Below are 14299 nucleotides of genomic sequence, written 5' to 3'. Positions count from 1 at the left end.
GATAAGAATACTGTATGCCAATGAGATGAGGACTTTTATTGACTTAGAGGAAGCCCCTTCATTTATTAAAACGGTACTTACGTATTATTGCAACCACATTTGTATGGTCACGGAATTCTGATACTACAAGTGAAACAGGGGCATTTAAGACTCAGAAAACATCCTCAAAGTGTTTCCTACTATCACATTTCATTGCTTAACTATCAGGAGCACAGTTAGTTGTACACATACACAGGTAATTTGTATCACCAATTACACAACATCATCATGTGTAATGTAACAGTGCTACCATTACTACTGTCATCGCCCGCAACTTCCAAAGCTGCCAGCGTTCTTCTCTGTGTCTTTTTCTCCTTTCAACTTTACTGTCTACCTCAAGCAACGCTGACCACATGTCAGATGGCAGGAACCTAATTCAACATAACAACATTAATAGAGAACAGGCAAGGAAGCATGCAGTGGCAAAGTAAGAGCCACACCCACTTTCCTTGTGATGCTATCTTTGAAGGAGCTAAGTCTGAACCAAAATGCATGCTGTTATTTACTGACAACACTACTTGATGAGTTGGAACAGTTACTTTTTCTGAAGTCTGTCATCCTTCCTTGTTCTCTTCATTTCTTCAATAATAAATCCCATTTGTTAAATCTGACCCATGCAAAAAAGGGACACTTTCTTAAACTTGCTCTTACACTCTTTTTTACAACCTGCAGAAATCAGCTTGTATGATACCAGTCATGGCAATTAAAGTGATGCAACTCAGGAAGAGGATGTTTTAAATTACTGATCTTCCTGAAGGTAATACACACTTTTTGTCCACAATAAGGACTGCCAATAACACTTTACAGTGTTGCATGTCCTCCTTTCACCTGAAGTAATCTATTTCCACAACCACAAAAATGTGGTTGTGATAATACGTAAGTACCATTAAAACTAATAATGTGATTACTTTACCAGAAGATATGGATTGGATGTCACCTTCTCTCAAGAGAACAAAAGAAACAAATGTCTGGACAGATGTCAAAAAGAAGAAGCAAAAGACTGATACTGTTACAGCCAAATCTCTCAAAGCATCTATAATGATATGAATTGCTTTAACATTACTTTAAAGGACCAGTTTTACTGCTTGGAATTTTAAAACAAAGATAACTAACTACTGAAATCTTTATCTATATTTTTTGAAAATAGATGACACACGAGAGTTTTCACATTACCTCAGGTATGCAAAACAGGGTACTTTTCTTTCACAGAAGGAGGGTTATATAGCACATAAAATATTTATACTGTAAATCAACATACATAGTATATGTCTATTTTCTCTTAATTTTCTCTTTTCTTTCTCTCTGTTCTCTCTTTTCTCATTATTTATTTTAACTGCATCTTGTCTCCCTTTCTAAATTCTCTCCTATTTACTATACTAATATAGTATGTATATATTTAATAACTCACTATCTATGCATAGATAAATAATAGTCTAAATTAATGTAGTTTTAAGGTAGACTAATTGGAATAGTAAACTTAATTAATTGTTATTACAATATTTATTAGATTAATGATATTCACTGTTATGCTTATTGGAACTGGGGACATGCTTATGATTAACTCTGAAATGTTCCATTCATGTACATATGTCCTTTGAATTATTTCCTTTTAGTGTTAACAAATATATAAAAAAAGGAGGGAAAAAATGTACTGTTGGTTAAGAGAAGTGAAGCGTTCTTCAAATTCTATTTGTGTTGCCATAGCAACAGTAAACAATTGCTGCAGTTTCTAAGAACACTGTGAACCTGTGAAGTGCATTTAGCCTCACAGATAACAAATAATAAGAAAAAGTAATGTTTAGTTATTAAAATGAAAAACAACCTAAGTAAGGTAAAATAAATACATAATAGGACTATTTGTAAATATTTTATGATTTATCCTCATAGGATTACATATTTCTGGAAACACAACTGAAATGTTCCCAAACTGCATGTGCACTTAAATGTAGCTGCTTGATTAAAAAGTATTACTCAGTTTAACATGCTGATTTCACAAGCTGTCTGTACTATAAAAGTTACATTTTATATGTTACTTGAAATTGTCAGTCTCTAGTGCACATGAGAAGTTACATATTACTGTTTGCAACATGTTATCTTTGCAGTTACCTCACACTCTGTACAAACTCACTTGGTAACTGATAGCTATTCATTTAAAATAGTTTAAATATTAAATGCGCCCTTGAAATGCTATTGACATTTTGACAAGTCAAAATATAATCTGAACTGTAAAATGAATGATTTGAAAGAAGTGAAGTAATGCATAGATTTCAAAGACAGTTCTTGACACTACAGAAAAAGTAAAATATATTCACAAGGAAGTATTGAAATGTTTTAGTCTTCCAGTTAAAATAGCTTACTGTCAACATTTTGCATTATCAGAAAGTTTGAAGCTAGGAAATTACTATTCCTTGTCTTTATAATGATTACTAGACAGATGTTAGACTGCTTTGTTTAATGAATTGTGACATATGTTTATGAGAAAAAGTGGACTCAATTACTCACATTGGACTACACATTCCTGGAAACTCAACTGAAATGTCCCCAAATTACTTGTGAATTTAAATGAAACTGCCTGATTAATAAGCATAATTTACTTTAACAACCTGAATCCATAAACTATCTGCTCTATATATGCTACATTATATATGTCACGTGCATATGACAGTCTCTAGAGCACACGAAAAAATACATATTATTTTTGCAACATGCTATATTTGCACTAACCATACATTCTAAACTAACTCAATTGGCAACTGACAAGTTATTTATTTGAAATAGTCTAAATATTAATTGTGCCCTTGAAATATTGTTGCTGTTTTGACAAAACAAAACCTGAATTGAAAAAGGAATGATTTGAAGAAGTGAAGTATATTACAGATTTCAAAGACAGCTATTGACACTACAGTATAAGTAGAAATGAATACATGCAAGGAAAATTGAAATGTTTTATACTTTTAGTTAAAATAGCTTATTGTTAACTTTTTACTTTATCAGAAAATTTAAAGAGCTAGGAAATTATTTTTAATTTGTCTTTATAATGTTTACTAAAGTGATGCTAGTCACTGACTTGTTTAATGGATTGCGAGTCATGTACAAGACGGACTAATTAATGTTATTTCTGTTTACCTATGTTTGCTGAATTTCTTTTATTAGTACTGATTTAAAACAAGGGAAAGAAAGGGAAGGGAAATATGTTTTTGGTCAAGGGAGGAGAGGCTTAAGAGTATTATAACTGCCCAGGGAACTCCCTAAGATGCTCTAAATACTCTTTGATTAATACTTACCTAAGGTAAGTCTTGGTTACCATATAGATACCTTCACATTCATTCTAGACCTGATGTGATTACCCATTCTGGAAGCAGGAAGCGCCCTATGCAGGATGGGAATTGTCAGGGTGATCATAGTTCATTCTTAGACTCTGCTTTGTAAATCTATAAATATGTAAAAGCACTGCACACTAGAATGTAGGGTGCCTCTACTCAGAGTCAGGATACCACTGATAAGCCATGTCTTTTCATAAGTGTAAGTTGAAGTTGGTGACCTGAAGAGTGGGAAAGTAAAGGAAGACAGTACACCTACAGTAAAATCATATTTCATTGGTAATCACTCATTGTCTCCTGCAGATTCCTTTTAGTCAAATTATTTTAGTAATAATCTATTTGTTGTTAGCTTATTTAGTGTATGCTCCTCTGTTGCATTAAATTTATCCAAAATGACATATCTGACATGTTTGGGATCTCTTAAGGGTAATTAATATTGGATATTTTCTATGTCAACATAATTGTTTACACTACTAACATTCCATTCTGATATATAAAATACTATAGAACAATAATATAATAATATAGAATTTCATATCTCTTTTAAGTAAAATCTCCATATAATAATTTAACATATGGAGCTCAGTTGATATTGTTGGTTAAAGGTATGAGTGATAATCAAATAGATCTATCTTTATCTATTGGATTAGGAATGACTTTCATTCCATGTTTAATGGGAAATTCATATTTACTTGTATTTGATACTTTAGAATTAATGTTTTATAGAAGTACTTTTTTAAAGCCTGACCAAAATTTTACCCTACTTGTATTTAAAGAAGAAAGAACATTAAATTACATTCCCAAGTTTACACACATAAAAATAACATTCAGGGCCGGATTCACGAAGGCTTGCACGGAGTCTAAGAGTAGAGTAAAACTCCATGCAGCCAACATGTCCAACAAGCGATCCAGGAATAGCCGGTAGGGGCGTGCAACAAAGCTCCTAAAACAAGTCTTACATGTACAGGGTTTGGTTATGCAAATTACCTCAATTGCAGGCGAAAGCTATGCAAATGAGGTAAATTTGCGATCCAGGAAACCCGAACCTGTCCGAGTAAGAGTAGTGTTATTTGCAGAAATGTACTCCATTGACAACTGAGTACGGTTCTGCAAATAGCAAAACAGAGCCGTGACAGCTCCAAAAAAAGGATGCATCCAGTTGAGGAAGTATGCCAATGGCCAAAAATATGGCCATTGGCAATGTTCACTGATGCAAAATAAAAATAAAATATATATATATTTTTTTTATCCCAGTCTCCGGTGTTTAAGCATAGTGCAGCACTGCGCAAATGTGCTGCACTCTAAAAACCCGAAAACCAGTAATTAAAATCCACAAATGTGGATTTTATTGTAATTCTTAATTTACAATGCAAGGGAATGGCAGGCTGAAGACAACATGGCTACAGAGTAAAGGTTGCTAAGGGGGGAAGCTCAGTCTAAGAGATGTAACCAAGCATTAGTAGGCAATCCTATGCAAATGAGGGTTAGGATAGTGAATCCCAAGTTTACATAGCAAATGAGCACAGTCAGTGCAGTGTAGGAGTAGGATAAGGGGAGTAACAGAGTAGAAAGTAGGTGACATCACGTGGGGGGTATGTATGAAAAAAGTGAAGCTCATTGGAGCAGAGTGGCATGTGTCTGCTGTCAGTTACACATCACTGGAAGAGGTGTGTCAACAGGTAGCCTAGCTAAAGGCAAGAAATTGAAGGTGCATGCCGTGGATAACATTAAAGTTTCTTGCTGAAGTGCCTGCAACGTGTATGCGCGCGAGTCCACACCTGTATATCTGAGTAAGACTGTGCGCGTGTGTGTATGCCTGTGTGCGTGCATTTAAGCTGGAGTAAGCATGTCTAAGGCTGGTTAAAGTTGTGTAAGCACATTTACGCTGGTGTGCGCATGTTTTAGCAAGAATAAGCAAGTTTTAGTCCGTGTAAGCATGTGTGCGCCCGTGTGAGCTGGTGTGCACAAGTTTGCACTTGTGTGCACTGCGCTGCCTCCCTGAGGAAACAGAAAGGAAAAAGGAAGCACAACAAATAGTAGAAAGTTAACCAGGGAGTAATAGCAGAGCTAGCAGGTGAAAACAATCAGAATCAAGCAATTACACAAGCAGTACACTAGCCCAGCCCAGACCAGCACTTAAAACTCCGCAAATAACATTCCACTATCTTTCTCTCAAGAGACACTGCAACACTGCAGTAAGCTAATAGAAGTGAAAACTGAAAAAGTTTTACTGAGACAAAGAAATGTTAGGGGCTGCCATTGCTGTCATAAGGCAACATATGCAACATGCTGAGGGTGGAGACAATGAGAATGCTGCTGGACAACCCACAGTGACAAGACGGAAAAGAGTGTACAGACCCAGGGTAACCTATCAGGGGCTACATGAGCTGGAGATAGTGGAGTGCTATAGAGTGGACAGAGACCTCTTGCAGCAAATTGTTGAGCTGTGCAGGCCATACCTCACACACAGAACCAACAGAGGGGAAGCCATCCCAGTGGAAACCAAGGTATGTGTTGGCCTAAGAATATTAGCAACAGGTACCTTCCAGAGACCAACTGGTGATATGATGGGGATATCACAGGCATCAGCATCCAGGGTAATGCACCAGTTCCTGGATGCCATGTCAGCACATGTCGGTGATCATGTATATTTCCCCAATTCCCATGAGGTATTGGCCAGCAATATGTGTCTCTTCCAGCAAATAGCGGAATTCCCTGAGGTAGTGGGTGCAATATATATGCATCAAAGCACCAGCCGGTGAGCGGGGTAGGGTCTACTTCAACCGCAAGGGCTTCCCCTCCATCCACTGCCAGGTCATGTGTGATGCCCAGGGCATAATACTGAATGTGTGTGCTGGCTGCCCTGGAAGCTACCATGATTCCCATATCTGGCATCTGACACAGCTGTACCAGACATTTGCCAATGGGGACATCCCTCATGGTCACCTAGTGGGGGATGCTGGCTATGCACTGGAGCTGCGGCTGATGACACCCATCAGAAACGCACACACACCTGAACATGAACACCATAATGAGGCACACGCACAAACACGAAATGTAATCGAGCATGTGTTTGGCCTGCTCAAGTCACGGTTCCGGTGCCTGGACACATCTGGTGGAGCCTTGCAGTACTCACCAATCACATGTACCCAAATTGTCATGGTATGTGCTATGATACATAATATGATCCTGCAAAAACAGCTACAGCAGGAGCAGCATAGGTCTGGGCCAAACAGCCCCCCCACCATTGCCAAGGCCATCACAAGCACAGCGTGACTTGGAGAAGGAACAAGCTGAGCCTTCCCCAGTAGGCAGAAGGAGGCATGCCCAGTATGCTTTGGCCTTGGCAAAGAGGCAAAGCATAGCACATACACTGGCTCAGTAGGAACCCTGGAAATGATACCTCTCTCTGACCCGCACATATAGTAAAAGGGATGCCTAACTTGACACTACCTGTTCCCAAACATGTATAGGGAGTGCAGTATGTGCATCCGACATCGGCAGCCCTGCAGCACCACCTGAGGCATGATTGCCATGTGTTAAGCAATATAAAGCAGTGCTAAACAGCTTTCACAACCATTTAGTATATGTAAAGCAATCACACACACTAACACTAGCACAACTGTGGTCAATGTTGAGCAATATTGGGCAACGTTCAGCAATGTTGGTTAACATTCAGCAATGTTGGACAAGCTTGGTCTACATTGGGCATAGCTGAACAAAAGCCAACATGCCCATATTTGCTCTACTGGCCCTTAAGCAGTCTGGTCTGCTCAGTATGAAAATATAAAGCAGTGACAGGCCTCAAACCCAGGATACTGTGCACTACAGTCATAGTACTGAACCACTAAACCATGACAGTATTGCACTGGTCAGCCTGTATGAAGAAATGTTGATAAGTCTATGCAAAGTATCTCATGGAAACCCTGCAGGCACAGCATAATCCCTGTCAAGTTATGGCACAAAGGTGAGCCCTGCAGTAAGAATAGAACCTGATTTTCAGCACACATATAGTATAAATGTTAATATTGGTCATGTTCACACACATCAACTAATATAGTGGACTTCAGACAGCAACATACTGAAAGGTCACACTGGGCATGCTCACACACTTGAATAAATGAGACAAATGTCAGGCAACAAAACACTGAAAGGACAGATTGGGCATGCTCACACAATTAGGCCATGTCTGAGTACAGCAGTGGGCCACACATATCCGGCAGTTGCATGTGTTAACCCAGAAACCTCTCACTATTCACCAATCTGCCTTGTGCACACAGTTATATGACAACAGACACATATATAATATAGTGGAACCCTGTCATAATAAAATATGTTCTGCAGATGCTTAGGTTGTTCGCAGAAAGTGGGAAAGCAAAGAAGATAAAAAACCTGCAATCAAACAATGTGCATCCCGAACATTACCATAGGTGCATAGGTTGATACTAGGCTACCTGCCCTAGGGCATTTGTAAGCCTAGCCAGAGTGTGTTTGGCTTTCGCAGCCCTGTTAGATTAGTAGACTGTGTCTGTGAATAGTAGGTCACACAAGATAGGCCTTTTACGTTTACTTTATTGTGCCTCTGTCTAGCAGGGACCCAGAAGAGATCCCAGGGGTAAGCATAATATCACCCATCCACTCGTCAATATGTCTCCTGTAGGGGGTCAGTGGGGGGCTCTGCCTATGTGGGACTGGGATCCCATTCCAGAGTGAGAGGAGCCTCTGGGATATGAATGTGTCCCTCCAGCATGTCCTATTAATATCTGTGCTGAGGTGTAAGTCCCTTGAGCGTGTAGCTCTAAGGGATCCGGATATCCTGAGGTGGAGCATATCCATTAATTCTGTGTTGGACATGGCTGTAAACAACAGGCACAGATCACATCCGAGTAGGCAGTAAGCGACTGAGTAGAGCTGGAGTTACTTTAGCCAAACTGCACAGGGCATCTGCGTGAGTCCCCAGATCCACTTGGTGAGGTACTTTTGTGGCCATTACAGTTGCTGCAGGTGTCAGGTAAGTTACATCCCAAATGGGGCATTGTATCCAATCATGGGCCTGAGGAGTATAGGGGCACAATGACTTTACTTGATCTAGATGTGAAACCTTTTGGGATAAGGTGGGCTATATAGAAGGTCTGGCTAACCACTTTGGCAATGTGATTTGTCAAAGGCAAGATTACTAACTACTCGTGTCCCCAAATCTCTAACAACTTCTACCGTACTTAATGTAGTAACACCTATGTGGTAATGTGTGGGCACGTTGTTATTCCCAAAGGGGATGACTATGCATTTAATGGCATTTAGCTGTAGGCAATGGCTCTGGCACCAGTTATCCATCTCTGTGACATCCTTTTGGAGGATGCTTGTGCCAGCTGGAGAGTCAAATATGGCACCAAGTTTGCAGTCATCTGCGAACATGGTCAGCCATATTCCACCTGTGTTAGCCTGTATGTCAGAGAAATATATACTGAACAAGAGAGGTTCCACGACTGAGCCTTGTGGGATGCCACGTGTAACTGCTGTAGAGTCAGACATGGCACCTGCAATACTTACCATGTGGGTGATATCCCTGATCTGGTTAGCAATCCATCTTGTGACATATGTGTCAATATCTAAGCTGGTGAGCTTATGTATGATGCCCGAGTGGGGTATTGTTTTGAAGGTTTTTGCGAGGTCCAGGTAGGCTGTGTGGACTACCTTCCCTACGTCTATGGACCTGGTAACTGTGTAAAGAAGTCGACCATGTTCAAGAGGCAAGATCTGCCCACAACAAAGCCGAATTGTGTAGGATCCAGTGTCTGTAGGTTCCTGATGTCTGTGTGTATGAGTTCCATGATGATACGCCCCATAGCTTTGCATATAGAAGTTCTAGTGTCTTCACTGTTGCAGTCATCACTGTAGGGTTCTTCCTGCCGGCAGGCAGTCCTCGGTCGGCCAGAATCCCAAAGTCTGGGTCCGGCGTCAGCTGTTCAGTCATGCTCCCTGATGTCAGAGTGCTAGGAGTACGAAGCTGCCAGCCGACGCCATGTTCTCCAGTTTTTCCTTGCCCCAGATGTCAGGTGCCCAAAAGTGAAGGCTAATAGTAAAACAAAAATGTAACATACAACAAACCCCATACCCTGTAGCAAATACACCTCAGAAGAAGGGTGAAGTAGGAAACCACACTAAAGAAAGTATAAGAGGGGACAGGAGGGAGGGTAACCCAGACTGCAACAGTGAAGATACTCGAACATCTACATTTATGGTAAGTGTACACAACTGTACTATGTTCATCGTGTTTCACTGTTGCAATCATCACTGAGGGGTTGAATCCCAAAGCTGAGGTAAAGGGTGGTGGTTATAGAGTTGAAGGGGCGGCTAGAGGGCCCTGCAAGACTGCAGAAGCAAAGCCTGCCCTAGACTTAGAGTAAAGAGGGAGATTATAGTGCTTAGAGAAAGTATGCACTGAACTCCAAGTTGCAACTTCCAAAATATCCTTGGTAGGTACTCCTCTGAGAAAGGCAGCTGAAGTAGCAGCAGCTCTGGTAGAGTGAGTCCTAATTTTTCCTGAGATTTGCTTTCCATGATGAGAGTAACAAAATCTGATTCCATGAGCAATCCATTTAGAAATGGTCTGCTTTGAAATAGCTTTGCCTTGTGAATTTGTTGCATAAGAAACAAACAGTTGCTCTGTTTTCATGATATCCTTGGTTCTGTCTAGGTAAAAACGGAGTTGTCTGTGTACATCCAAGGAATGCAAGATCCTTTCCCTCTTATTTTGTGGATTATTGAAAAAAGTTGGCAGGTGAATAGTTTGATTTAAAGCCACTTTGGAAACCACTTTAGGCATGAAAGTAGGATTGGTCCTTAAAGACACCCTATCTTGGTGAAAAATAATATAAGGTTCCACAGCCATGAGTGCTTGTAACTCCGAGACTCTCCTGGCTGAAGTCAAAGCCAGTAGGATAGCTGTTTTCCATGATAAATACTTAATATCAGATGTGGCAGCAGGCTCAAAAGGAGGCAGAGCGAGTTTTTCCAGAACATAGTTGAGGTCCCAGGCAGGAATGGTGGTGTCCTAGAGGGCCTTAAATTCTTTGCTCCTCTGAGATATTGTTTCAGAAGTGGATGCGAAAAGATTGGAGGATCTCTAATGTAATGTGCAGAGATAGCTGAGGCATGTATTTGTATGGAGGAGAAGGATAAACCCTTATGTAGCATGTCTGTCAGGTAAAGTAAAATCAGTGGAATATTAGGAATGAGAGGATCCGAATTCTGAGCATGCATCCAGGTGCAAAATCTCTTCCATTTACCTGCATAAGATTTTCTAGTGCTAGGCCGTCTGGCTTCTAAGATGACATCCATGACCTGTTTGGGAAGGAAAGGATTAATCATAGACCCTGAATTCGCCAGGCTGCTAGGCTGAGAGTTTTGACATGAGAGCACAGAACCTGGCCCTGGTTTTGGGACAAAAGATTTGGAATCTGAGGTGAAATCCAAGGAGGCTCCTGGGATGGATTCATCAGTGTTGAGTACCAAAATTGACGAGGCCAATTTGGGGCCAGTAAAATCACCATCTTGGGCTTGTCCTGCTTGATCTTTAGTAACACCCGTGGAAGAAGAGGTAGTGGCGGAAAGGCATACCCCAAGATGTTTCTCCAACTGAATGATAGTGCATCCACTTTCCATGCTAGCTTGTGAAATGTTCTTGTGCAAAAAAATCTGTAACTGGTGGTTGAGGGGGGATGCAAAAAGATCTATGTCCAGGCAGCCCCAGGCTTCTGTAATCATCTTGAATATTTGGGTGTCTAGCATCCACTCGTGTGGGTTTGACAGGTTCCTGCTCAGGCTGTCTGACAGAATATTTTGTTTTCCTGGCAAGAACTGAGCTTGTAGATCCACTTTGCAAGCTAGAGCTGTGTTCCACAGAGTCATGGCTAGGGGGTAGGAGTGTGAACCCCCTTGCTTGTTTATGTACCACATAAATGTGGTATTGTCTGTCCATATCAGTAGTTGTCCTGGTTGTAGGAGATCCCTGAAAGCCAAGAGAGCATTCTGTACAGCTAACATCTCTTTTAAATTGATATGTAGGTGCTTCTGATCCTCTGTCCAAAAATCTTGCAGACCTTTTCCCTGCAAGTGGGCTCCCCATGCGTAATCCGAGGTGTCCGTGGTTAACACTTGGCTGGCAGAAGGCAGACTGAAGGCTTTCCCTTTGTTGTGAAGACATGCCATGGTCCAGCAATGGAATTCCTTCTGTAGGCAAGGCAAGACAGCGATCTGTGTGTCTAGACTGTGGCAATGCTGGGACCATACACTTTTTAGGTACCATTGTATTTTTCTCATATGTAGTCTTGCATTTGGTATGAGAAGGATGCAGGAGGCCATGTAACCCAAAGCCTGCAGGAATTTCCTTGCAGTTAGCTGAGTTATTGACGCCAAGGTTTTGAAAGTTGAAGCCAGCTGCTGTTGTTTTTTGGATGTCAGGAATGCCGTCTGGGTTGTTGTGTTTAGAAGAGCACCCAGAAAGGTTATCTGTTGTGTGGGTGTCAAATTTGACTTTTTTATGTTCACAGTGAATCCCAGGTACTTGAGTAGATTTTGAACAAATTCCAGGTGTTGGAGTAAGACATCCTTGCTGTCCGCTTGAATAAGGCAGTCGTCCAGATAAGGGTAAATTTGAATTCCCTTGAGTCTGCAATAAGCTACTACTGGTGCCAGGCACTTGGTGAAGACCCTGGGCACAGTAGACAAGCCAAAGGGCAGCGCAGAGAATTGGTAATGTTTCGAGCTGGACTTGAACCTGAGGTATTTTCTGCACTCCTGTCTGATAGGGATGTGTAGGTAAGCCTCCTTTAAATCTAATGTCACCATCCTTGCATTTTTGCTCAACATTGGCAGGAGCTGTTGCAGAGTAAGCATCTTGAACTTTAGTATCTCCAGGAAAGTGTTTAAGACTAAGAGATCCAGGATGGGTCTCCATGAATTTTGCTTTCTGGGAACTAGGAAGAGCCTGGAGTAGAAGCCTTGCCCCATATCTGATTGTGGAACCAGTTCTATGGCCCTCATAGCCATGAGGGATCCCACCTGGTTTAATGCCTCTGCCCATTGGTGTTTTGGTAGGTCTGGCCATCCATTTGGTCTTGGCAAGGTATGAAAGTGGAATTTGTAACCTCTTGAAACTACATCCAGAACCCACTTGTCTTGGGTTATGTAAGTCCAATTTTGTTGAAAAAGAGAGAGTTTTCCTCCTAGAGGGGCTTCCAGGAGATAAGTTCCTGGAGCCATGCATTTTCTATAAGATTGAGGTCTGTCCTCTCCACCCCTGGGGGTGGAAGCACTCCACTGTCTATGTATGTAAGAGGTCTATGCTTGGGCCCTCCCTCTGGAGCACCTATATCTACCCCTCTGAGGCCTGTCCGAGCTGGGAAAGGACAAATTTTTAGTCGGCCAATTTCTGCTAAATCTTGGGGGCTGAACTTGTAAGAAATCCTTAACTGTTTGCATGGATTTTGCCTTATCCTCCATTTTCTTTATCACCTCTTCAGCCTTAGACCCAAACAAAACATCATGCTGAACAGGAGCATCCATTAACTTTGCTTTCACTTGATCAGGTCAGTTTTGTTCCTTTAACCAAGCATGCCTTCTAATGCCTGTGCCAGAGGCAGCTGCCCTGCAAGAAGCCTCCAAGGCATCAAAACCACAGTGTAAACCATGCTTCCCCACTTGTTCAGTGGCATGCGTCAAATTGTGTAATTCCTTATTATCTGCATATGCAGTAATGGTATCCAGTTTTTGTTTCATAACAGACAGTAGAAATTGCTGATATTTTAGCATATGAAATTGACAATTTAAAGCCCTAATAGATAAAGTAGCAGAAGTGTACCCTTTTTTGCCCCATCCCTCCAAAGCTCTGGAATCCTTATCTGTCGGAATAGGGTTTTTCGCAGAAGCGGCCTTAACCCCCTTAGGACCATGAGAAATAGTTTCTGGATCAGCAGTAGGATTTTTGTAAAGGAACTGGTGGGAGTCAGGGACCCTGTAATATCTGTCGGGCTTAGCAGGGGCTGAAGGAAAGGAGTCAGGAGTTAAATTAGCCTCAGAAAAGGCATCATCCACAATATCCAAAATAGGAGGAATAGCCAGGGGTCTATGTTGGGGAAGAAGAAGGAAATCCCTAAGCCTTCTCTTAGATTCCGAGTACTCCTGTCCTTCCCAGTGAAAATGTTCCCTCATGTCATGTAAAGTTTCCCAAAAAGAAAAATCCTCAGGGGGAGAAGCTGATGGAATGGATTCCTCAGCATCAGAATCCTCATAAGGAGGGAAAGTATATTCCTGTTCAAAGGAAAACACTGAAGAAATAGATGCCTGATCAGAAGATTCATAATCCAATTCTTGCCTTGGCCTTTTGTCTGGAGGGGGATGTGAACCCCTAATCATGGTTAGTAAGTCCTCCGCCATTTTAAGTAGCTGTTTCTGAGATTTGGGTCCTGGATCAGAAGAGGCCTGGGCTGGTGTCTTAGATTTAGAAGGAGTCTTTGCCTTTGTCTTTGGCTTTGCCTTTATCAGAAGCTGTGTAGGCCTGAAAACCCCCTCAGAAGCCGGTACCTGCACAGCGGCTCCGGACCCATCCGAGGGAGCATTGTCCGAAGGTTCAGCAGCTGAAGTGCTCAAAGGCTTAGTTGGCTCCTCATGGGAGTCTGTTTTGGCAATCGGTTCTGAAATGGCCAATGACAGGGGATACGGAAGTGCCTCACTGACGACGGCCGAACCTGTAGCTGGCTCTGCTTGTAAAATGTCATCTGATTTGGACCTCAAAGGCCTGTCCTTATCCTTGCATCATTTGTGAACTCCGGTAGTCGGAAGCATGTCCGACAACATTTTATAATTAAATCCCCTGCCAAAGTAGTGAAAAGCAAAATCGTACCTGCGCTTAATCGTACATTGGTTAAATCTAGCACAAA

The sequence above is a fragment of the Protopterus annectens genome, chromosome 1.part0 (assembly GCF_019279795.1).
Source record: "Protopterus annectens isolate FY-2018-M chromosome 1.part0, PAN1.0, whole genome shotgun sequence".
NCBI classification, from domain to species: Eukaryota; Metazoa; Chordata; order Ceratodontiformes; family Protopteridae; genus Protopterus; species Protopterus annectens.
Note: the sequence above shows the minus strand (reverse complement) of the source record.